Source organism: Mastomys coucha, unplaced genomic scaffold (genome assembly GCF_008632895.1).
Source record: "Mastomys coucha isolate ucsf_1 unplaced genomic scaffold, UCSF_Mcou_1 pScaffold16, whole genome shotgun sequence".
NCBI lineage: Eukaryota > Metazoa > Chordata > Mammalia > Rodentia > Muridae > Mastomys > Mastomys coucha.
Window position 1 is genome coordinate 8,154,560 of NW_022196898.1, and position 25,738 is coordinate 8,180,297.

A 25,738-nucleotide genomic window follows, 5' to 3' on the forward strand; every position below is an offset into this window, starting at 1 on the left:
AGAGAGACAGAGAGAGACAGAGAGAGAGACAGAGAGAGACAGAGAGAGACAGAGAGAGAGATAGAGAGAGGCAGAGAGACAGAGAGACAGAGACAGAGACACACACACAGAGAAAGAGAGACAGAGACAGAGAGACAGAGAAACAGAGAGAGACAGACAGAGAGACAGACAGAGACAGAGACAGAGACACACACAGAGACACACACACAGAGAAAGAGAGACAGAGACAGAGAGAACAGTTTGGAAATCCATCCAATTTTCATTGCTTCCAGACACCCTTCTCTCAGAACCCCTCTCCATGCCAAGGCTGCTCCTTGGCATCTCTCTCTTCATACACACACACACACACACACACACACTCTATAGCTGTTCTATCCAAACTACACATAGACCATGTCTCAAAGCAAAATTAAATATAAATATGAAAATAAAAGGGTAATTTGATGGCTAATTTTGGTTCTCAATTTGACCACATCTGGAGTTAACTAAAACCCCAAAATGGAGGTCACACTTGTGAAGAACTTTTGCTTAATTAGAAGTACGAAGATACACTTTTGTTGTTGTTGTTGTTGTTTTTTTGAGACAGGGTTTCTCTGTGTAGCCTTGGCTGTCCTGGAGCTCACTCTGTAGACCAGGCTGGTCTTGAACTCAGAAATCTGCCTGCCTCTGCCTCCCAAGTCCTGGGATTAAAGGCGTGCACCACCACTTCTAATCCAGAACTTTGAAGTAGGAAGACAAGCCTTTAACCAAGATCTTTTAGTTGGAAAGATACATCTCTAATCCAGATCTTTTGAGGTGGGAAGACCCTCCTCTTACCTGGGCCACCTTCTGTTGGAAGCCTATAGAAGGACAGGGAAGAAGGAAGCTCTTGCCCTTTGCCTGCTTGCTCTCACCTTGCTAGTGAGTCCATTCCTACACTGGCATTAGAACCTACTTAGGGATTCCAATGTATACTGAAGCCCAGCTGAGACTACTGGATTCTTGGACTTTCTATTCATAGCCAGCCATTCAATAATTAGCTAGACAGCAGCCTTTACATCATTCTAACAAATCCCACATATATTGATATATTCATATATATTCATCCTATAAGTTTTGTTACTTTAGAGAGAACCCTGGCTAATACACCCTCGAAACCAAAAGCCCAATTAAATGCTTTCTTTTATAAGTTGCCTTGCTTATGGTATACTGTCACAGTAAATAAGACGGTCTTCTGTTTCCTAGGCTGGCTTTGAAGTTGCTACAAAGCTAAAGAGGCCCTGTAACTTCAGATCCTCCTGAGTGCTGGAATTTTAGGCCTGCCCCATCACATCCAGATGATTTGTTTTTAGGAAGGAATTAGTGTTTCTTTTTTATCATCATGGACTCTATTAAACTTATCATACTCTTGAAAAACCACCATTGAGCCAGGCAGTGGTGGTGCACGCCTTTAATCCCAGCACTTGGGAGACAGAGGCAGATGGATTTCTGAGTTTGAAGCCACCCTGGTCTACAGAGTGAGTTCCAGGACAGCCAGGGCTAAATAGAGAAACCCTGTCTCGAAGGAAAAAAACAAAACAAAACAAAACAAAACAAAAAACAAAACAAGAAAAACCACAATTGAAAATATTATTTTCCAGGCTGGCGAGATGGCTCAGTGGGTAAGAGCACTGGGTGTTCTTCCGAAGGTCTTGAGTTCAAATCCCAGCAACCACATGGTGGCTCACAACTACTCATAATGAGATCTGGCTCCCTCTTCTGGTGTGTCTGAAGACAGCAACAGTGTACTTATGTATAATAATAAACAAATCTTTGGGCCAGAGTAAGCAGAGGTCCTAAAAAAATTCAATTCCCAACAAGGCTCACAGTTATCTGTACAGCTACAGTATACTCATATACATAAAATAAAATAAATAAATCTTTAAAAAAAAAGAAAATATTATTTTCCGCGCTGTCTTCTAATTTACCTTCATTCAATACAATATATATATTACACCATTAGTGGAAAATAATATTTTCCACTGTCTTCTAATTTGCTTTCATTCAATACAAGGGATATATATATATATGCATATATATTCATATTATGTATATATGTAATATATACATACACATATATATTCATATTGTATATATATGTAATATGTATCTATATTACATATATATTACACCATTAGTCTGCCCAAGTGCAACACAAATACATTACCTTGCTTATTTCTGAGAGAACTATATATTTACCATGGTTTACAGAGCAGACTGAATATAGAAGCAAAATGTTCTCTTAAGAGTTTCTATTTAAGGAATTAACAACAGGTTGTTTTTTTTTTTTTTTTTTTTTTTTGTCCTTTTAAAAAAACTTTTATATCATGGAAGAAATGATTTAATATAGAAAACCATTTTGAGAGAATTTAATTAAAAATGCATCAAAAGATATAGCAAGTCTATGTATTGTAGTTACTCTAGCCTACATAACAATATTCCCAATCTTGACCTTTATGACCTTTGTCAAAGCAGAATTATGTAGTTGCGATTGTCTTCTTCCCAATACATGGAAAAATACATTAACTATACAATTGTGGGCTATTCAGCTGAAAATGGTTTTGATCGTCTTTATTTTTCAAGTTTGATTTTTTTTTTGTTCCTCCCTTTTCCGTAATTCAGTCTTGTGCTTTTAGGCAACTCCTCTGGGTGCTGCTTTTGAACTCAGTCTTCAACCCCTTACATTTGCTTTTTTCAATTGCTTGTGTAGTATTTAGAGTAGGTTCTAGTTAAAAAGGCACAAGGAAAAAGAACAGGCAATCTTTCTATTCCTGTTCCCTGTACTTACTTAGGGCTCCTGAAGCAAAGGAGGCCATATACCACCCATACTCCTGTAATAACCCCCCCCCACCAAAATCCAAACATGTTAATTAAATATTTGATGCCAGTATGGGCCTCAAAGATACCTTATTAGGAACAGTACGAGTAGGGCAAGTCAGAATATTGGCATCAAACTGCATCAAAAACAAAAGGGCAGTAGTTTAGGAGCTGTTAATGTTGATGGCCTAATAGATCATTTCAAACCAAGAACTCTGCTTTTTCAGACTAGGGGGAGAAAAACTATGAGGGGAAGCCAAGGGAGGAGATTTTCGTTCCTCTAAGGGTGACAAGGTTTTTGAAAGGCGGTTCTGAGGACGTAATCGCGTGGTTGGACTTTGGCTAGTCAAGCAGTGAGCTGGTCAGCCCGGCTCGCTGCCAGGCCTCGTGGTTCGTGCCTAGACCTCGGGCGGCTAGATCTAACCCGACCTGGATTCCAGCGCAAGGCGTCGCCCGGTGTTCCCCGCCCTCATAGGCCGGTTCCCCGGAGGGGTGCAAGACACTTCGCGGGTCTTCCGCCTAGGATCGGTGCCGGCCACTCAGACACACAGCCTCCGCTAGGGCCTCGCTTTGCAAGCCAATCATCTGCCGGCCAGGCTGGGGCAGTCCAGGGTGGCTTCTCCACCGCACTCAAGGCTTCCAAAAGCTGTCCCTCCCTCATCTTCTCGTTCCTAATAGGGATGATGGATCACGCGGTTCAGAACGACACTCAAAAACTGGGCAGTTCTCCCAACCCAGCAGAGAGAGGCAGGCTGCACGACTGGGCGAGAGGGGCGGGGCCGTGACGGGCAACATCACAGCCCAATAATATTTCTTTGCCTCCGAGTGTGGGCCAATGAGGCGTGGGAGGCGGGACTTCCGCTCGCCTGCTGTTGTGGTCCCTTCTCTGACTTGCTTGGGTAGGGGCTCAGTGCGGATACTCAGTCATGAAGTCCGGGTAGCGACTTCTCTTGCGTGGCCGTGAGCCTAGGTTCCGGGTCCGGACTTGAGGTAAGAGAGTGGTTCCGCAGCGGTAGGCGGGGGATGTCCGGTCTGACCGGGAGAACACACCCACTCCGGCCTGGGTGCGGTGGCCCGCGATGGGGATCGTAGGGGCTCCTCGGCTACGTGCTGTGACAGTATAGGCCCGTGCCAGATACCTGTCCTTAGCACTCCATCCTGCGGGCTCTTAGGTCTGAAGTTCTCGGGCTTTGGATTTTGCTTCCCACGCTCCCTTTCCGTGGTGCCCCGTGGCCTGGAATGATACTTGGAAGACTTCTCTTGGTCTAGGACTTGCCTCTAAGTTCTCGGCGAAAATAAGCTCGGGGCTGTTTTGTCTTTAAAAAGAAGAAGGAGAAGAAAAAAAAAAATCTCATCGCTCGCTTCCTTCCTTTTTCACCCACTCTCCTTTCCTTCCGTAAAAGCTCAGCTTGCAGGCTTGGACGTGACCTTGCTAGGGCCACCACACACCGCCCTTTTTTTTTTTTTTTTTTCCCCACCCAATCTTGGAAGTGCGAACTTTTGCAAGGACGCTTATTGAATCGATCTGTCCCTAAGAGGGAAACAACTTTGGTAGCCTCTCCTTCAAGTTCTTTGCATGCTTACGGTCAATTGCCCTATTTTCTTCTAATCTGGCAGTAGTTAATTTCCATAACTCCCGTTTTATCCTCAGTTTCAGCACCGTGGGCAGCTGCTATGGGCTGAAGTCTGCCCCGAACCTGCTTGCCTGGGTGATACTGCTTGCTGCCAGTGATGCAGCAGTTCCAGTGGAAACTGCGTTCCTTTCAGCAGTGCGGAGAAGACAGCTGCACTTTCTGATACAGTCCAGTAAAGTGGCCTTGCCTCGCAAGAGCCAGTAGAGACAGGCAACTTAAAGATTTAGGGAAGAGCTTGTGAGAGCTTAATTGGCCACAGGGTCATTATTTATTTATTTGAAACATGGTCCTTACATGTAGCCCAGACTGACCTCAAACTTCCATTCTTTTGCCTCAGCTTACCTAGTACTGGAATTATGGGCCATCAAGCCTTGTTCAAAGACAGTTTTTAATGGGTCAAAAAGATAACTCCATTTTAGAGGACTGTGGTAGTTATATAGGAGTTGAGTGTGGAGGGCCACAGGGATTCATTAACAGACTTTTTTTTTTCTTTTTGTAATTTATGGCCATAGAGTCAATTTCAGGTATAGTTTTTCTTTCTTTCTTTCTTTTTTTTTAATGTGGGTCAAGGGGAAGATATAAAGTGTGTTATTGTAGAGTCAGGCAAAAAAACCTGTTTCCAAAGAGTTTTAAATTTGGGAACCAGACTAGGCTTACCCCTCCAGTGTTCGGTGTCATCAGTAAATATGGAGAGGGTAGTGAGATGCTTGCTGAGTAGTAGAGCTTGCCCTGCAATCCTAATGACCTAGGTTAGCTTTCCAGAACCCACGGAGATGTGGAAGGGGAGAACTGACTCCACAGAGCTGTCCTCTGCTCTCCACATGAACCGTGTGGTGTATGTCTAACCTCCCAAGCCATACACAATAAGTAAAAAAAGTTAAAAAACTGAAAGAAAGGGTAAAGTTGTGAAGAGTAAATGAAATAAAATATGTCTGTGCCACCTTCACTGAATTGATTCTATAGAACTACAGTCTTTGTTTAGGGAATGTCAGTTATCTTCCTACTATGTGTCTGTTTTCCTCTGCCTTACCTGAAGTCAACACGGTGTCTTGATGTGCAGTGGAAGTAATGTGTGTAAAATCCATGATTAGGGAAATTGAATATGGGAGGGTTCATTTATCCTTGTTATTTCTGTAAGGATTTTAGAGGAGCCTAGCTTGTTGCTAGCATGCAGCTTACTTCCTTTGATGTTTATGCATCTGAGATTAAAAGAGTTTATATCAGCTTTCAGGCCCCTAATTTCAGCAAAGTGAGGGTAGAGTAGGTATTGGTCTCTTGGGGTAGTTTTATAGAGTTGAGCAAGACACTTTATGTTTTGTAGTTTTTATGAAGACTATGTATTAACTGGCTTGATAAAATAATATGATATACTTATGTCATGTTAGAATTAACTAAAAATAGTTGGCTTTTAAAATAAAACTTATGACTTTGGACATTTTAAAATTAGGTGTTAATATTGTATAGCTGAAAGCAAAATGAGTGAGTGAAAGTAGTGATTTCCGCTGTTTGACTTGTTATTACTGTATTGTGCTGCATACTGTGGTTTCCTGTGACGTAAAAAAGGGAAAGCAGTTAGAAACTATTCTTATGTTTCTCAGAAGAAACAGGATTAGTAGACATGTGAGTTTGCTTTAATGAAGTATGTTGGTGAATAATGGTTCTAAAATCATATATTCTGTAGATAATTATTGAATACTTAAAACAGAACTAAAGTTTTTATGAAGATGTTGCACTGCACAAAATTGATTTTAGAATTGATTTTCGGATGAAAGTATGTAATTGCTATTGTCAACATTTACATGTCATAGTATATAAATAACAAAACATAATATAGCTAATTTTATTAGCTATGGGTCAAATAGGTTTTTAATTACTTTGTATAATCACAGTAATATCCAATATTATTCAATTCTCAAATTCTTTAGTATGGTAGATAATAGTACAATTATGACTTAAAATCTATTTTTTTTGTATGTGTGCATGCATATACTCACAGTGCATATGTTGAGGATAACTTGTGGGAGTTGCTTCTCTCCTATGATGTGGGATCCAAGGATTAAATTCAAGCTTTCATTTTGGCAGCAAATGTCTTTACCCTCTGAGCCATCTTACTGCCAGATATATTTTTAACAATAAAAATGATGATGATGATGATGATGATGATGATGATGATGATGATGATGATGATGATGATGATGTTAGGTGGAGAAATCTCACTAGACTTGGCTGGCCATCAGACTAGAATAAGAGACTCTGTCTCAAGGAAATAAAGTGTCAACTTGTAGACCAATAAAGGGCATTCTATATCCTTCTCTGGCCTCTTCAAGTATATGCACATGTGTAGTATACATGCATGTATTACACACATCATAAGATACTGTCGGGTATTTTGAGTTTTTATTTGTTGTTGACTTTGGGAAGTGTGCTTATCTCTTTACAGTGAGGATGTGGTTGTTTGCATGATTGTTAGTAAATGGAGGAGGTTGGGAGTCAACAATCCCTACCAGGACATGGTCAGAGCAGAGTGTAGAGGGAGGAAAGCCCGGGAACATTTGCCAAGGTTGTATATTTAGGGAACAGGCTGGTGAAGATAAATGGTACTGACTGTGGAGATTCTTAAATGCCAGGTTAAGAATTTTGCATGTGATTTTTAGTTGAGACAGATCCCTCTTTTATGAACATTAATTTGGGATCAGAGGTCCAGTGGAGAAGTAGAAGCCTGACGGTGGGAGTTCCATAGAGTGGAGACAAAATGTCAAGATTTCAATGAAGGATAGGCTTGAAATAGCTAAAATAGCATTGGTAATTCACACAGCTAGGGGCATGCCAGTTCTGGTGAGGAGGTATTGATGCTATTAATGTAAATAGAGGACATTACTATGAACAAAGAAACTGAATGGTGGAACTTGAGAAGATGTTCAGTGTGTGTATAGTTAAAATGGATACTGTTAGCTCTGTCTTCCATGAACAGAGGAGAGATGATGCTCACACCACAGGGAAGTGCTCAGAACTGCCATTCCCATTTGGGTCACTGCACTGACTCAACTGAATTCCTCACGACTGAGTATTCCCCACCTAATAAGAATGCACTGATTGTTTTCTCTGAATCGTATTTTATTTGTGTTTTGGGAGGGGGGCAGCAGGAGGGAAAGGAGTGGGAAGGAAAAGTTGTGTAAACATACAAGGCTCCTCCCATTTCTTAAGAACAGTACATTGGAGAAGAGATTCTCACATCAAGAATGTTGAACGATGTCTTGACTTGTTTTCTGAAAGGCAGTTGAACATGTACATGTTCAGCGACATTTCCATGTTAAATATTATATCTCTGTTAACTTGAATTGATTATGGCAAAACCTTTATTCAGAGATAGGATGAGACTTTGGGGGATGACAAAGAGGGTGCACAACTAGAAAGAGTGTACTGTTTCTACCCAAGATTGCCCGGAAAGAACTTCAAAGGGTAAGAAGGCTACCTGGGATAGTGGGCAGAGTGAAGATCTGACAAAATCCTATTGCCTTCCATTCTCTGGTTTCAGTTTTCCCGTTCTGTAAAGTGATGATGGCAATAGTATTGATTTGGAGTTGTTTTGAAAATTAGTTAATGTATGAAAACTGGTAGACAGTTACAGAGATGTTTGTGCTATCATTAGAACCTTAGCTAATGGAACCTGTGGGAAGACAAGAAGGAACAATGTCTGAAAGCCCTCTTTAGCATGAAAAAGGTCTCTGGACTAAGTAATAGGTGGACCTAGAGGTTTCTTTCTTTAGCAGATTTTCTAGGGTTTCTGTGCAATTGCTTGATTTTCAGTTATGCAGTGAAGTTTGTCAGTGAATTATATTTAGTTTCCTGCTAGGTCTGAGTAACTGGCCAGTCAAACACAACTGTGCTTGTTGGTGAGCACTGTGAGAGAGCAAGTTTGCATGTATGTTTGAAGGAGGGGATCATGTCTTCTTTATGCTTCTCTTTTCTCTTCCCTCCCTGTACAGTGGCTTACCCTTTGAATAGTGCCAAATGTAATGCATATGGTAAGTTGTCCTGTCTCCAAATTTACCTTTTTTAAAAAATCTCCTCTTAGACAAAACACTTAAAGTCAGAAAGCTCTTAATGTACAGCAAATGTAAGTGTGCATCAAATTCTTATAATAGGCAGGAAGAGGCTGTGCCAAGTCAAGGACCAGGTTTTGAAGGAAATTTGTACTATCGTAAGAATTGAGGACCATGGGTTCACTAGATGAACAAAGGGGCTGTGAATAGTATTTCTTGCTGGTAGGAGACCAGTGGAAATAAGGTTACTGGACACAGAAACATCAACATTAAGGGAATTTGGGTCTTATTTGTTCACTACCAACAACAATTTCTTACCTCTCAGTTAATTTTCTCATTGCTAGGGCAACTGGAATTTTTGAGCTTAAAGATCAGCTTTTGAGATATCTTACAAAAATGTTGCATTAATATTTTTCTGTACTAGCATAGATAAAATAGGGCTGATTATAAACTTTTATTTGTTTTATACAAAACAAGCTTGCTTTTGGTTAACAAAATAGGTTGAAGACTAGATTTCTATAAAATCAATATGGTTTTTACTAATGACTTCTGTGTACCTTTTAAAAACACAGTAAAGTGTAGTTACTATGTAATTGTCAGCTCTTTCATATAGAGGAAAATGAGCTGTAGTCCTTTATTTAGCTTTAGTACTAGGTCATAGTAATTATTCACCCTTTTATGTTTTATGTTTATTCAATAACCACTTGCATCATGTCCTCATATGAGATGCTAGACACATAGAAGCAGAACCTGTCAGTCCCTAATTTGAAGTGTAAAGAAAAGGGATTGCTAGCATGATGAGGCTCGTTTGGTTAGCTTGCAGTGGTACACACAGAGGGCAGCATCCTGGCATGATGAGGCTCCTTTGGTTAGCTTGCAGTGGTACACACAAAGGGCAGCAGGAAAGGCTGGGGTAGACAAGAGTGCACTGAGGTAGAAGAGAAGAGAGCATGGGGATAGCAAGGGTCTGAGTTAAGGGAGAAAAAGTGCATGTGGCGCCCCCTGTGCTGAATCCTAAGCTAGTTAATTGGGATTCAAAACTGTATTTTGACATCCATGTGATCTGTTAAGGAATTTTACACAGAAAGTATCATGATCAGGCACTTAGCTTCCCCCCCCAGGATATATTAATTATATATAATAGTAAGTTTCATTATATTTTCATTCCTGTTTATTAAGTATTTTGAGCATATTTATTCTCTTGCTCCCCTCCCACTCTTACTTGTTGAGATAGTTTTATATGTAATTTTGCCTTCTTATTACAATATGAGACTAGAAGACATGCTTCAATGATGGTCATAGACCTTTAAGAAATCAGTCTTTTAATTACAAAGTCTAAGAAACATTGTCAATGTCATGTTTATTTTATTTATTTATTTATTTATTTATTTATTTTTTAGGGTGCTGATAATCATGTACCATCTCATATTAAAACATGTAAATATATATAGCCATATTTGTATAATTTTAAAAAAAGCAAATTTTGGGATTTTTTTTGTTCTCTAATATATGAGGGCTTCTGGCTAGGTAAAAGAATTTGATCTAGAAAAAATTCTAAGGAAGTTAGAGATGTGTTAATGTCTTGTTACTTAAATGTTATTTTAGTTCAATGTATAATGACTGAAATACCTACTTAAAGGTTATAAAGGGAGTGAATTATACTGGGAAAGAATTTTATTGAACTAACGAGAGATGAATATTTCTGAATGAAGCCCTGAAAGAAAGCACATATTGAACCTCAGCTTTTCTTACATAAAACACCTCATTAATGTTGAAGATTATCTGGTTACTGTTCTTGTAATTTCCATGTTTGACCTTTAGAAAGAAAGTGCTATATATTTATAAATTATAAATGCTAATCAACTTTTTTGAAAAATTGATATTCACCTAGCAAAATTAACCTTTTAGGAATTGGGAAGGTGATTTAGTGGGTAAGAGCACTTGCCCTGGAACATGAGGACCTGAGTCCGTGTAGCATCCATGTAAAAAGCTGAGCAAGGCTGTGAATACCAAGTGGATACTGCGAGCTTGCTGGCTGGCCATTCTAGTTGAGAAAGCAAACTCTTATTCAGTGAGAGAGCCTGGCTCAAGTTAGTAAGTCATAGGGTGATAGAGGAACACATTCCATAGCCTCTGCTGGCCTCCACATATGTGTGCCCATGTTACATACCAGCACACTAAAGTGCATGTACCACACATGTACAACCATCCTCCCACATTACAAAAAGATCGAACCATTTAAAACATAGCAATCCAGTGGCATTTTGTTTATTTTCAATGTTGTGGACCACCACTTTTGTTTAGTTTTGAAACACTTTTACCATTTCAAAATAAAAATCCTAACCCATTAGCAGTTACTTCTTATTTCCTAAAATCCTTAGCCATACTGACTACTAATTACTTTCTTTATGTATTTACTTACTCTGGGTAATTTATGTGGAATCAAATGTTATATGATTGATTATGCTGGCTTATTTTACTTAGTGACTTTGTAATAACATGTACCAGCACTTTTTACTGCAGTATAATTTTCCTTTACAAAGTCAATTTCTTTAGTCATTGGTGAATATTTGGATTGTTTCAACTCTTTACTTGCTGTGTTTAGTGTTTCTGTTAAATGAGGATTTGTTTGAGTACCAGTTTTCATTTCTTTAGGTATATCCCAAGAGTGAAATTGCGTATGGTAAGTCCATGTCTAGGTTTTTGAGCACTTTGCTGTTTTTTGTATCGTCTAAAACATTCTTATATTTACTTTGGCAATGTGTGTTGTTAATTTCTTCATATTCTTGTAGCATTTCATATTTATTTTTTTGTTCATTTTTCTGTTTTTTTAAGATTTATTTATTTTATTTATATGAGTAAACTATGGCTGTACAGATGGTTGTGAACCTTCATGTGGTTGTTGGGAATTGAATTTAGGATTTCTGCTCGCTATGGTAGGTGCCCCTCGCTACCATCAACCTGCTCTCTCAGTCCTTGCTCGCTCTGGCCCACAGATTTATTTATTATTATTGATAAGTACACTGCAGAAGACTTCAGACACACCAGAAGAGGGCGTCAGATCTCATTACGAGTGTTTGTGAGCCACAATGTGGTTGTTGGGATTTGAACTCAGGACCTTCAGAAGAGCAGTCAGTGAGTGCTCTTACCCTCTGAGCTATTCACTAGCCCTGGTTTTTGTTTTTTGTTTTTTTGTTCTTTTTTAACATTTTTTGATACATGTATGTCTGTGGTTTATGCCTGCACATGTGTGTGCATATACGTGTAAGAATGAGTATGATGCTGGGTCCCTTCCTTAGTCTCTCTCTACATCAACTTTTGAGACAGTCTTCCAGTAACATGTATCTTGCTAATTCAGCCAGTCAAGTTGGGCAGCAGGCCCCACGTCCTCCTGTTCTGTCTCCTCAGCACTGGGTGATAGTTGTATACCACCATGACCAACTTTATAAGTGTTGGGTATCTGAACTTAGATCCTCATATTTGTGTGGCAAGCACTTTATCTACTGATACTTCTCCTATTGAGTCCATTGATGTTAAGAGATATTAAGGAAAAGTGATTGGTACTTCCTGTTATTTTTGTTGTTAGAGGTGGAATTATGTTTGTGTGGTTATCTTCTTTTGGGTTTGTTGAAAGATTACTTTCTTGTTTTTTCTAGGGTGTAGTTTTGCTCCTAATGTTCTTTTCCATTCATTATCTTTCATAGGGCTGGATTTATGGAAACATATTGTATAAATTTTGTTTTGTCATGGAATACCTTGTTTTCTCCATCTATGATAATTGAGAGTTTTGCTGGGTATAGTAGCCTGGGCTGGCATTTGTGTTCTCTTAGGGTCTGTAGGACATCTGCCCAGGATCATCTTGCTTTCATAGTCTCTGGTGAGAAGTCTGGTGTAATTCTGATAGGCCTGCCTTTATATGTTACTTGACCTTTTTCCCTTACTGCTTTTAAAATTCTTTCTTTGTCTAGTGCATTTGGTGTTTGATTATTATGTGGCAGGAGGAATTTCTTTTCTGGTATATTTACTGGCCCTTTAAGTTGGGAATCTTCGCTCTCTTCTATACCTATTATCCTTAGTTTTGGTCTTCTCATTGTGTCCTGGATTTCTTAGATGTTTTGTGTTAGGAGCTTTTTGCTTTTTGCATTTTCTTTGACTGTTGTGTCAATGTGGTGTCTTCTGCCCCTGAGATTCTCTCTTCTATCTCTTGTATTGTGTTGGTGATGCTTGCATCTATGACTCCTGATCCCTTTCCTAGGTTTTCTAACTCCAGGATTCTCTCCCTTTGTGATTTCTTTATTGTTTCTATTTCCATTTTTAGATCTTGGATGGTTTTGTTTATTTCATTTGCCTGCTTGATTGTGTTTTCCTATAATTCTTTAAGGTATTTTTGTGTTTCCTCTTGAAGGGCTTCTAGCTGTCTACCTGTGTTCTCCTGTATTCCTTTTTATTTTATTTTATTTTTTAATTTTATTATTATTTTGTTGTTGTTGTTGTTGTTGTTTTGTTTGTTTTTTCAAGACAGAGTTTCTTTGTATAGCCCCAGCTGTCCTGGAACTCACTCTGTAGACCAGGCTGGCCTGGAATTCAGAAATCTGCCTGCCTCTGCCCGCCAAGTGCTGGAACTAAAGGCATGTGCCACTACTGCCCTGCTCTCCTGTTATTTCTTTAAGGGAGTTATTTATGTACTTCTTAAAGTCCTCTATCACCATCATGAGAAGTGATTTTAGATCTGAATCTTATTTTTCTAGTGTGATGGTGTATCTAGGACTTGCTATGGTGGGAGAATTTGGTTCTGATAATGCCAAATAACCTTGGTTTCTGTTGCTTATGTTCTTATGCTTGCTTCCTGCCATCTGGTTATCTCTAGTGCTTCCTGCCCTTGCTATATCTGAATGGAGCCTGTCCTTCCTTTGATACTTGTTGTGTCAAAACTCCTGAGTTCAGCTGTCTCTGTAATTCTGTGATTCTGGAATCCTGTGATCATGAGATCCTGGGTGTGTCAGAGCTCCTGGGAGTCAAACTGCCTCTGAGACCCCGAGATTCTGGTGTGACCAAACTCCTTGGATTCTGTGATCCTATTATCCTGTTGTCCTGGGAGTGGAGCTTCTTCTGGGTGTTGTGGGACTGGCTGCAGATTTAGCGCCCAAGGTCTGCTCAGGGCACCTCTGTTCCTCTGATCCTGGGTATGTTAGAGTGCCTGAGAGTGGATCTTCCTCTGGGTATTGTGGGACTGGCTACAGAGTTCATGGCCAAGGTCTGCTCCCTACTTGTGGTTTTTTTGTTTGTTTTGTTTTTTGAAACAAGGACTCCTTAGGCCTGGAACTAATTGTGTAGATCAGGTTGGCCTTGAACTAATAGAGATCTGCCAGCTACCTAAGATCTGGAATTAAAGATATGTGCCATTATGCCCACCCTTCTCCTGTTTTGATTGTGTTGCTCTGACATGAATGAATGAACTTGAACATCTTTTCAAACACACTTGCTTTCCATTTGCATATTTTCTTGAAGTATTATCTGTTTAAGTTCTTTGCCTTTTACAATTTATCTTTTTGATATTGAATTTTTTTAAAGTGGTTTATAGGGCTGGGAAGTGGTGGTACATATCTGTCATCCTTGCAAACTGGAGGCAGAGACAGGTGGATTTCTGAGTTTAAGACCAGCTTGGTGTACAGAGTGAGGTCCAGGACAGCCAGGGTTATACAGAAGCCCTGTCTCAAAAAACTAAACCAAACTATACCAAACCAAACCAAACCAAACCAAAAGCTCAAACAAACAAACAACCCCAAAAGATTTATTTTGTTTTTATTTTTGTGTATCTGTGGTGTACATGTGTGCATGTGTGGGTGCCCTTGGAGGCTAGAAGAGGGTGTTGGATCCTTTTATGCTGGAGTTACAGATTGTCTTGGGCAGTCTGAGCTGGATGCTCTAAACCTGGAACTGAACTCTTAGTCTTCTGAAAGATCAACAAATAGTCTTAATGACTGAGCTATTTGTCCAGCTCCTTTCTGTACTTTGGATATGAGATCTTTATCACATATATGATGTACAAATTTTCTGTTGTCCATTTGTGTAGGGCCTCCATCTTAATAACGTTCTTTGATACAAAAAAGTTTTCAATTTTGAGGAAACCCACTCTATATCTTTTTACTCATGCCTTTGGTACTGCTTCTAAGAAGTCATTGCTAACATGGAAACTTTTTATATCTCTCTGTCTCTGTCTCTCTGTCTTTCTCTTTCCCTCCCTCCCTCCTCCCTCTCTCCCTCCCTCTCTTTCCAGAGTCTCACCATATAGTTCTAGTTGGCCTGGAACTTGCTTTATAGACCAGACTGGCCTAGAACTCAGAGAGTTCACTTGCTTCTGCCTCCCAAGTTCTGAGACCATAGGTGTCCCATGGCACCTGGCCTTTTTTTCCTTTTGAAATCAGATTTAAATATGCAGCAAAAGCTATATGAATTTGGGATGTTTTCTACATCCCCCGAGTGCTGGAATTTACAGGTGTGTACTGCCATATCTATTCTGAACCTGTATTTTCTTCCAGAAGTTTTCTCTTATGTTCTGGTCATTGATCCACTTTTCTGTTTTTGCTTTGGTGTGGTGTCAGTTTAGGTCAGAGGTTCACCATCTTGTATGTGTAGATCCTTTTGTGCCAGTACTCCTGGATGAAGATGGCATTCTCTGGGTTCTGCACCTTTAAACAGGTTGTTTGCCTCTGTGTAGGTCCATGGGCATACCTGCAGATGTGAGGCTCTGCTGCTTTACTCTGTGTACTTGCTTACAGAAGCACCATTCACTTGTGGTTATTGTAACATTGTAGAAAGGAGATCTTGAAATCCAGAAAACAGTGGGGCTGGAATAAAGATACCATCCCAAGGCACACTTCACTAACTTATTTCTCACCAGGCTCCTCCTTCTTCAATTTCCATCACCTCCCAATATGGCAGCACCAGCTGTTACCAACCTTTCATAATGCAGAGTACTACCTGTCATGCCATCACAGTGAGCTGCCAAGCTAGCTGCCACAGTACCACACCTTCTACACATGAGCCTGCAAGGGACATTTCTCAAGTTCACATTTTGTCCCTGGCTCCCCCACAGCCACATGTCCATTTCATAGTACAAACTGCATTTAGTCATCACCAGGAGTTCTATAGTGTTCTATAGTCTGACTCATACTCTGAGCCTCCAGCCAGACTGTTAGTTGTGAACCCCACAATAGTACACAGAGTGACTGTGGGGGCAGTTAAAGTTACTGTGGCATAACACCCCCATTAAAAAGAGAGGGTAGTGAGGATAGAGGCATGGAGAGGTGGCCTGAAGCACAGCTGAAAACCACAGGGCAAAGGTTAAGTCCTGTAGTTCCATGTCTGGCTTCTGGACTCACACCATGAGCCTTCAGGGGTTGTGGCAACTCTGCCTGGCAGCTTTGCTGGTCACAGGCCCTGTGGCCTCTTTTGTTAAGCCAGCTCTGCTTGCTGCCTGTCTTGGTAGACATTCCCTCTTACTGGGATCTCCCCCTTGACAGGATTTCCATTGTGTCCACCACTTCACTCTCTCAGCCTCACACATTGTCCTCTTGGTGTTTGCCTTCAGGGACATTGACTCTGTGATGCATGGCTGGCTTTTGAGGTTTTCTTTAAAATCTGAGTGGATGCTTTTATGACCCAATAACTATTGCATTCTCCATTGCTGTAAAGCCTGCATGAACGATTCCAAGGTCTGGCAGCTTAGGTAGTAGCTAGGCCTCCTTGGGCTATGAGTTACCATTGATGGCAGTCATACTCATTGTTAGAACTACTGGATGGAATAGAATATTTTGGGAGTAGTGCTGGGGAAATGGCTCAGCCATTGTGCACTTACAGAGGAGTAAAATTTAGCTCCTAGTACCCATAACTCACCTGTGTACTAGCTTACAACTGCCAGGATAAAACACCATGATTTGCTGGGATAAAACATCATGATCAGAAGCAATTTATAGACGGAAGGGTAGATTTGGACCTATGATTACAGAGGGATAAGAGTCTAACATGGCAGGAATGCATAGCTGCAGGTGGCAGGCAGCAGGAATGGAGGCTGAGAGCTCATATCTTCAACTGCAAACATAAAGCAGAGAGAAGAACTGGAAGTGGCACAAGGCTTTTAATCTCAAAGCATGAATCCAGTGCAAGGCTGCACCGCCTAGCCTCCCCAAACAGTGCTACCAGCTGGGCTAAAATGCCCAAGACTCAGCGGGTAAGAGCACTGACTGCTCTTCCGAAGGTCCTGAGTTCAGATTCCAGCAACCACATGGTGGCTCACAACCACCTGTAATGAGATCTGACGCCCTCCTCTGGTGCATCTGAGCACAGCTACAGTGAATTACGCTGGATCGGGCAGGGGTGGAGCGGGCGAGGTCCTGAGTTTGATTCCCAGCAACCACACACATGATAGCTCACGGCCATCTATATAGTGTGCTCACACACATAAAATAAATAAAATTAAAAAAAAAAACTCAATTTACTGTTTAAAAAAAAAATGCCCAAGACTTTACCGGTCATATCTCATTCAACCCTCTCATAGCTTATAACTCCAGTTCCAGGAGATTTTATACCCACTTCTGGCCTTGATGGGCAATAACAGCGTATACATATACTATACATACATATATGCAAGCACTCACACATACATATAAACATAAGTAATTTTTTTAAAAAGTAAATATTTCGTGTGTAATAGAATGCTTATAGTGGAAAAACATTTAATTATCTGCCCACGATTTGTTCTTTGCTTCATTTTTGGAAATATTAAACTATATTTATTCATACATGTGTTCAATTTTGATCATATTCACCCAAGCCTCCCTCATATTCCCCCTAGAATTTCCCCAACAGGTCATTTTCCCACCTTCATGTCCTTTTCTTCTTGTAAACTCCACTGAGTACAGTTAGTGCTGCTGCATGCACCTGGGTACACAGCCTCTGTGGAGTATGGGCAACCTACTAGCAGGTACAGACCTGAAATATCATTATCATCATCATTACCGTCATCTTTATTTTGATTTTTTTTAAGACAAAATCTATTACATAGTCCTGGCTATCTTGGAACTCCCTATGTAGATCAGGATGGCCTTGAACTCACAGAGATCAACCTGCCTCTGTCTCCTGAGTACTGGGACTAAAGGCAACCCCATCATGCTGGGCCATAAATCTTTATCATTTAATTGCACAATTTACTTCACAAAAAATAGTTTTATGCCCTCCAAATACTGAGTGATTAGTGAACTAAAAGTTTTGTTGCTTGCTTGTTTAAAATGTTTTCTATATTGTATGATGATACTATACAAATGGAACCCTTGAACAGGAGCTTGGGACAGCTTTATTAGGGTTTATATGTAGTTTAGTCTCTAGAATATGTCACATAAATTAATATACTTTAGAAATTTTTTACTTTGAACTATATAAATAGGTATGAAGAATAAACCAAAAATGATATAAAGACCCACCATCCAGAGTTAACATGTATTTGCAGATTATTTTATTGTTTCATAATATTTAAGAATTATTTTATATGGATGTGTATGTGTGACAGAGTGTACATGTGTGCCACATGTGTGCAGGTACCTTCAGAGGCCAGAAGAGGGAAGCTGAAGAGGGTTGTGAGCCACCTGACAAGGATGCTGGGATCCAAACCTGGGTCCTCTGCACGATCAACAACTGCTTTTAACTGCTGAGCCATCTCTTCAGCCCCCATAGTATTCAATGTATGTATACTTAAGTATATTTTTAATATATGCACAAGACATTTTTCACTTAAAAATATTTTTGAGACAATACCTCACTGTGTTGCCTATGTTGGTCTTGAATTCGATTGAGTAGCTGGATCTACTGTTCAAAACACCACCCCTGCCTTTAATAGAAACATATAAAAGCAGGTTTTTATTTGCTTTTGGTGGTACTGGGGATTCAGTGCCTCTTTGAGGTAGGTAGGCAGGTGCTTTCCTACCAAGACTTGAATAAGACAGTTTCAATGTAAAGGTCTTAAAACTTTGCAGAAAGCAGTTAACAGGTAGCATATAGAGGTTTCATTGAGTTAGTATAAAGAGAAGTGCTATGTGCATTTAGTATAAAGAGAAATGGTATGTGCATTTGTTTTTGTAAATGTTAAGCACCTAATTTTTATTAGGCACTGTTTACACATCTGTAAAATAAATATTAATGTCGTCGGAAGTATATATTCTTTCAGCTTTAGGACACTAAAGAATAAAAATAAGAATTAAAAATTATGATAGGAAGCAATGAGCATTTGAGAAGCAGGAGGTTAAAGGGGTGCCTCACGGTAGATGTGTAAACCTACTAAACACTTGCCAGGGCAAGTCTGGCATCTGAAAACAAGGTCAAGACTATAGCTGGAAGGACACTGTAAAGCATCAGGTGTTAGAGCTGGGGCCGGGGCCAGCCTCTTACAAGACTCTTAGAGTTTGGTTCTCGGCACCCACATCCTGTGGCTGGTACTTCCCTATAACTCTAGCTGCATGGGAATCTGATGCCTTTGGCCTCTGTGGGCACCTACACTCATATGCACCTCTCCTCACATACACGTAATTCAAGTTCATTTTAAAGAAGAAACAGGTTGTAACAATGACAATGATATAACTTGACTGGGAATGTGACAGTCTGCCACCATTAACACAATATGAAAGAGTGTGTGTTTATGTGCCCAGACTCCCTGGAGAACATTGTCATATTATTCTTTCCCATCTAAGGACTGCACAAACAGTAAAAGAATGAGGGATGAAGGTGGTGTTATGAGTGAGCTAATTCGTCCAGTTTTCAGTCAGTTGATGTAAGTGCTTACAGGGAAGTCCCCTAAATAGGGAAGCTGAGTGAGAGTACAATCCACTTTCTCCTATGTTCTATTTTAGAGGCTGCATAGAGGGTTAGAGGGAAAAACCTTCATGTCAGATCCTTAATACAGAACTTAGCATAAAATCAAGTTTTCTTTTAATGTTATGGTGGTAGCTTGACATAAAAATAAAACATTCTGAGTTAGGAGAAGGATACTTTGAAGTACACTCTGCATATTTTGATAACCCAGAAAACCAGAATTTCCTACTATGTTTCCCTACTGCTCAAGATTTCATTGTCCATGAAAAAGTTTCATTGTCAATTGTTCCTTTCTCGTTTTCTGTGTAGCTCATTGCTGGGGTTGACAACCTGCGATACAGCTGACAATGGTGCCATTGAGAACTATGAAGTCTGTTTTTGTTAGCATCTCTGCCCCTATATTTTCATCTTGTCTTGTTTGGCCTATAAATTGTGTTTGATTTGTAAGAAGGTTATGAAAAATCACACGGAATGCACTTTTAAATCTGGATCAAGAAAGTGTTTTCCAAATATGTGTTGGACTCATATTATTATTTAATATAAAAATGTTTAAAAAATGTTCAAGGCCTAAACGTAGAAGTAATATAAGAAAGAAATCAGGGGAAAGGTTTGCATCACTGGACTTCTTACATAAGACACTGAAAGCATAGGTAACAAAATAAAACGTAGGTGAGTTGGAGTTCATGAAAATTTGTGCATTAAATGACTTTTCTACTTTGTACGTAGTGAAAACATAATGCACCAGATGGGAGGAAACATATTTTTCAGTCATATACGAGACAAGGTTTGATATTCAAAGTGTGTCAATACCCTTGTAGCTCAACACCAACAAAACAGTTCGATTAAAAGTGAGATGAGTGAATATTTTTCCAGAGAAGATGTGCAGATAGATCCAAAGTCCAAGAAGTGGTGCCCACTATTGCTAGCTAGTAGAGAATGTAGGTCAGAGCCCAGGTTCTGTGCTTTTTGTGGTAGCTGTATCAAAAGTAGCGATTAACAGGTATTGATAATAATGCTGAGACATACTGGTGGGACTCGTGTTTCAGTGTGTGTGAAAAAATGGTTCAATACTCAAAATATCGGAGGTAACTTGTAATCTTAAAGTTCTCCTTCTGGCATGTACCCAGTAGACTTTAGAGCACAGAGTAAAGAGACTAAACGCAGAAAGAGAGCAGTCTGACCTCAGCACGTGGTTGCATTATTCGGATGCACAGCAAAGGGCAGCCTCCCTCCCATGGGAATGGAGGGCTCTGCAGAGGGAAACGTCTGGCCGGGACCCTTTGCAGGGTCTGGTGAGGGGTTTTGGAATGAGGAGCTTGATGCAGCTGTGGCAGCTCCGTGTGACTGTGCTTTTTCCTTTCTGGAATTGTTTGCCTCAGGAAGGACAGACTCTCGTGGGAGACATGCTGTCTCAGCAAACATTCTGTCTGGGCTGACCAATAATTGTTGAACAAAGCCAGCTGCAATTTTCATAGGAATTCTGTTTTTTACAACTAAGGCAATCTACCATACCCCACTCAAAAAAACTGAAAGAAAGAACACAAGTGAATGTTTTTTGACAAGTCAAGAAGTGGAAGCAATTTAATATTTATTGATGGATGAGTAAGTATGTGTAAGCCATGGGGCACCATTCAGCCAGACAAGGAAGCAGATTTTTTAGGCTTCTACAGCACAAAGCAATCTTTAGGACATGCTAATGAACTGAGCCACTCACAAAAGACATGCTGAATGATTCCACTTACATGTTACCCTAAGTTGTCAAATCTAAGACAAAAAGTAGAATCAAGTGTTGCTAAGGGCTACAGGTTTCATTTTGTTAGGATAAAAAGGTTCTAGAAAACATAGTGGTGATTAAGTGCTTGACAGTGAAAATAGAGTTACTGAACTCTGTTTAAAATGTTGTTTTACATATAGCATATCACATCAAAATGAGACTTGATGGCCTTCTGGGAGACCTGTGTTACCCACAAGCCAGCTCACTGTATACATTCTTTCACTGAGGCTATTCTCAGGTGATTCTTGGTTTTGTCAAGTAGACAGTTAAAGCTGACTATCATCACTACACTGTCCTTGATGCCTCTGAACTGTTGGGTTTGATGAAATTGTGTTGTAGTCAGTATTTCTCATTATTTTTAAATATTTTATTCTCTTTATTTAAAATTAAAAAGTTTTTTTTAGACAACATTTTGAGATATATGTATATATATCATCCTTGAGGTATATCTTTATCTTGTAGCAGTCTTCCTGCCTTTGCCTCCTTAGTGCTGGATTACAGCCAAGAGCATTATGCTTGGATGATTTCTTTATTTTTAACAACCTTGTGCTGTTTCCTCTTTCTGTCACCTTGTACTGAATTTGTTTTGTCTTCTATTAAATTTTATAGAAATCATGACTTTTAAGATACCTTTTCATATCTTACAACAGATCTATCTATCTATCTATCTATCTATCTATCTATCTATCTATCTATCTATCTATCACATTTCCTCTAATTCCCATAAGCTTTTGAAGTTAGAAGAAAACCACTGTAGATTAGAATCAAGATATTTTTGCAAGGATATTTTTTAGGTAAGATGTAGTATAAACTGGACAGAAAATATAATGAGAATTGGAAAACTGTATTGTACCAAGAAGTTGATTTCAGATAAAATCACTATTAATGTTTATCAGAATTCTTTCAAAGAAGGGTGAAGGTTAGTTTGTGATTACAAATGGTACTGGGGGCTCAAAAGATGGCTCAGTGTTTTACAGCATTGCATGCTCTTCCAGAGGGGTTTTTGTCCCTTTGCTTGTTTATGTGCTGAATTATAGTTACGGATTTGCTATGTTGAATGAACCTTTATGGCATATATCACTTTAACGTGTCCTTGAACTTGCCTTGTTAGATTTTTCCTTGTATGGATGCATGTGTTATCTGTATGGCGTGCTGTTTGTGAGTTTACTTGTGGAGTCCACAGACTGACATCTCTGTCTTTGATTGTTTGCTGCCTTCCTTACTTGCTTTCTTGCAGCAAGTGTTCATTGATTGGCTAGATAGGCTGACAAGCGAGTCCTAGAATCTGCCTGTCTTCCCTTTCCTCACTGTTGGAATTTCAGATGTGTGCTACCACGTGGGCATTATGTGGGCAGCATTATACTCCACTCTGTAGGAGTGTACAAACTGGAAGCACAGTATACCAATGTAACCATAGATGGTTATGGAGAACTCTTCCATGATCCAGATGGAGAAGCTGTTCCGTCCTCAGCACTGACTAGACTTGAGACCAGCGAGATCCAGTGTGAAAAATCTCAGTATTTGAAAGGAACAGTTTGCCTTAACAGCCCCTTGATTAGTCTCCAGGTTTTCTTGAAGATCATGATCGGTTTTAAGAAATATATAGTACAGGCGAGCAAACACTTCTTTTAAATGTCAAGTTATTATTTTTTTTCTTCCTTCTTATAAGACTGGGGTAGGGACTGTGAGTGTAAGGTGGGCATTGAGGGGTGGGGCCTCACTGTGTTGTAGTTGAGGCTGGTCTCTAATTCTTAACTAAAACCATCCTTTCACATGAGCTTTCTAAGAAGCTGGGGCTACAGGCTTGTATCATTGTATCTTGCTTATAAAAGGTTTTTATAGCAAACGTAGAGTCATTTCACATAAATGCTCTTCTCCAGTGAAGAATTGTATTTACCTGAATGTTGCTTAGTGATGTGATTGGCAATTTGCATTTATCTTTACACAGTAGGTTAAGTGCTAGGAGGAGCCACCAAAGAGTTTTAGCCTGGTAATGGTTCCTTTTAGAAAGCTTCCTGGTTAAGCAAAGCTAATTTAAATTAAAATGTAAAAACTTTTGTGCTTTCTCAAGAATGTCTTAATCATGAAAGTCTTAATATTACTATGATGAAACACCATGACTCAAAACGACTAGGGAAGGAAAGGGTCTTGTTTTTGTTTTTGGATTATACTTACACATCACCATTCATCATTAGAGGAAGTCATGACTGGAACTCAAACAGGGCAGGATCCTGGAGTCAGGAGCTGCTGCAGAGGCCATGGAGGGGAGCTGCTTATTAGCCTGCTTTCCTATAGACCCAGGATCACCAGCCAGGAATGGCATCACCAATGATGTTCTGAGCCCTCTCACATCAATCACTGATTTAAAAAATTGTCTACAGACTTGCCCACAGCCCAATCTCAGTTGAGGTTCCCTCCTCTTAGATGACATTACTTTGTGTCAAATGGCTAAAACTAGAATGCACAATGAACCTTCTTTATTTATTTACACATACACAAAGTTAACATTTATATCAGATTCATAGTTTTTCTCCAAATTCTTTTTTTTTTCAATGAAGCAACCTCACAGCATTTATTGTCACTTGATAATAACATAAGGGTCATCAAAATAAGGTGAAGGTGATTACTGTTTCAGAACTACCCTCCCCGTATTGCCTTCTAGCTCATTGGTCATTTCTACTTGGAAACACTATCTCTGTTCAGCTTGGTTCAAACTCATTGTTTTCTTAACTTTGTTTTAGGAATCTCTTCTGCATTATCTAATTTGAGGTTCATGTGCTCATCAATGGCAATAATCTGTCAGCATGCTCACTTGGTCACACAGCCATATCTGTGTCTGAGATGTGTTTTGCAAATGCCTGAAGATGAGGCTGATAGGCTGTACCCTCACCTTCTGGACCTTTGGCCCTGGACATTGCACAGCATGGCAGAACTCAGGCCATAGGAATGTGCATGCCACCTCAGAAAGCAACTTCTGGAAATCCAAGTTCTTTTTTAGAAGGTAGAATATATTTTAATGCCTGAATAACACACCAGATATTTTGCATTAAAATCTAATTTCAGCAAAGTTATATTTACATTTTTATTGTAGCAAAATTCAGTCTAGAGCTTACTTCAAACATACAGTGAAATGATTTTAATATATTCATAAAATTGTGCAAACTAATACCAAAATGTAGTTTAGGACATTTCTCTTATCTTTCCTTGTTCCTATGAGCAGTCACTCTTATGTCCCCACCTGTCCCCCTTTTGTTCACTAACCCTTCATGTCATAGCTTCTGTCAGTTACCAGTCAACTTTTTTTTTTTTTTTTTTTTTTTTTTTTTTTTGGTTTTTCGAGACAGGGTTTCTCTGAGTAGCCTGGCTGTCCTGGAACTCACTTTGTAGACCAGGCTGGCCTCGAACTCAGAAATCCACCTGCCTCTGCCTCCCAAGTGCTGGGATTAAAGGCGTGCGCCACCACCGCCCGGCTCACCAGTCAACTTTTAACACGTTGTCATTGCTGATACTAATGGCTTTGTAAAATGGTGTTTCAAAGACTGTTTACAGGGTTTTGCTTTCAGTGTGTGAGTCAGATTGAAACTTTCAGTCTGTATCATTCTCCACCAAGGACACCCAGTACCATACGCCACCAAAACACTCCCTCAATATCATTAAAGGTGGTTCTCTATAACTTGGCAGTATTTAATTATAAAATTATACAATAATTACAAAATCATTATAAAACCTCTTGTCTTTGTAAACATAGTTCTCATTTATTCATAAAAATGTATACTATACAATTGATTTAGTCTTGCCAACAAAAATCTTACTGTGTGTAGATTGGAGAGTAACTTAGAGATCTGAATGATTTGGGAGGAGCAGATGCTCAACTGTCTTTTACTCTTATTTTCACAGCGAAGGAGATGGGTTATGAATGAAGGAGATGGGGAAAGATACAGAGGACCGGAGGTTTGCCTTAACTCCACTTAGTTCCAAGAGTGCAAGGGAGAGAAGGGATGATTTCTAGATATAGGTAGGGAAAATAAAGTTATAGGTAATTATAATATAAAATTATAGGAGGTAAAGGCAAAAATTGAGTGTCCCTTACCAAAAGAACTTGGGATAGGAAGTGTTTCAATGCTTTTAAAGTATTTCTGTAAAGAGTTGCATGTTCCTAATCCAAAAAAAAAAAGAAAAAAAAATCACATCTGAAATATTACAAAACCTGAAATTTTGATTTCTAGGTAAAAGATAGCCAACCAGTTTTGTTTTTTTATTTCTTTAATGTAAGTATAACATACAAAAAGTGTCCCCCACCATTAACCCCAGCACTTGGGAGGCAGAGGTACATGGACCACTTTGTATTCAAGGCCAGCCTGAACTACAAATTAAGTTGTATAGGTCAGTTATTGTTGTTGAGACCCTGTCTCAAAAAAGGGGGAGAAAGAGGGAAGAAAAGCACGTATGCGGTCATGGTGTAGAGAGATGGGTAGTCTTTATGAGTTCAAAGCTAGCCTGGGTGCCTGGTCTACACAGGGAATCTCAGCTAGCCAGGGCCACACAATGAGGCCTACCTCAAATTACATGAGTTTATATTTATCAAACGTATG

General features: G+C 39.6%; 1 protein-coding gene across 2 annotated transcripts in view; it reads left to right on the plus strand.

Annotated features, from left to right (window-relative positions):
• Nucleotides 1-3,678: 3,678 nt before the first annotated feature.
• Rnf13 (ring finger protein 13) overlaps nucleotides 3,679-25,738 on the plus strand; it is a 91,082-nt gene continuing 69,022 nt past the window's right edge. Inside the window, exons 1-2 of one of the 2 annotated variants that reach the window (XM_031373894.1) lie at nucleotides 3,679-3,825; nucleotides 18,106-18,249. The gene's annotated coding sequence lies outside the window, so the exon portion shown is untranslated. The remainder of the gene's footprint in view (nucleotides 3,826-18,105; nucleotides 18,250-25,738) is intronic. The other variant, XM_031373893.1, reaches the window with a different exon arrangement.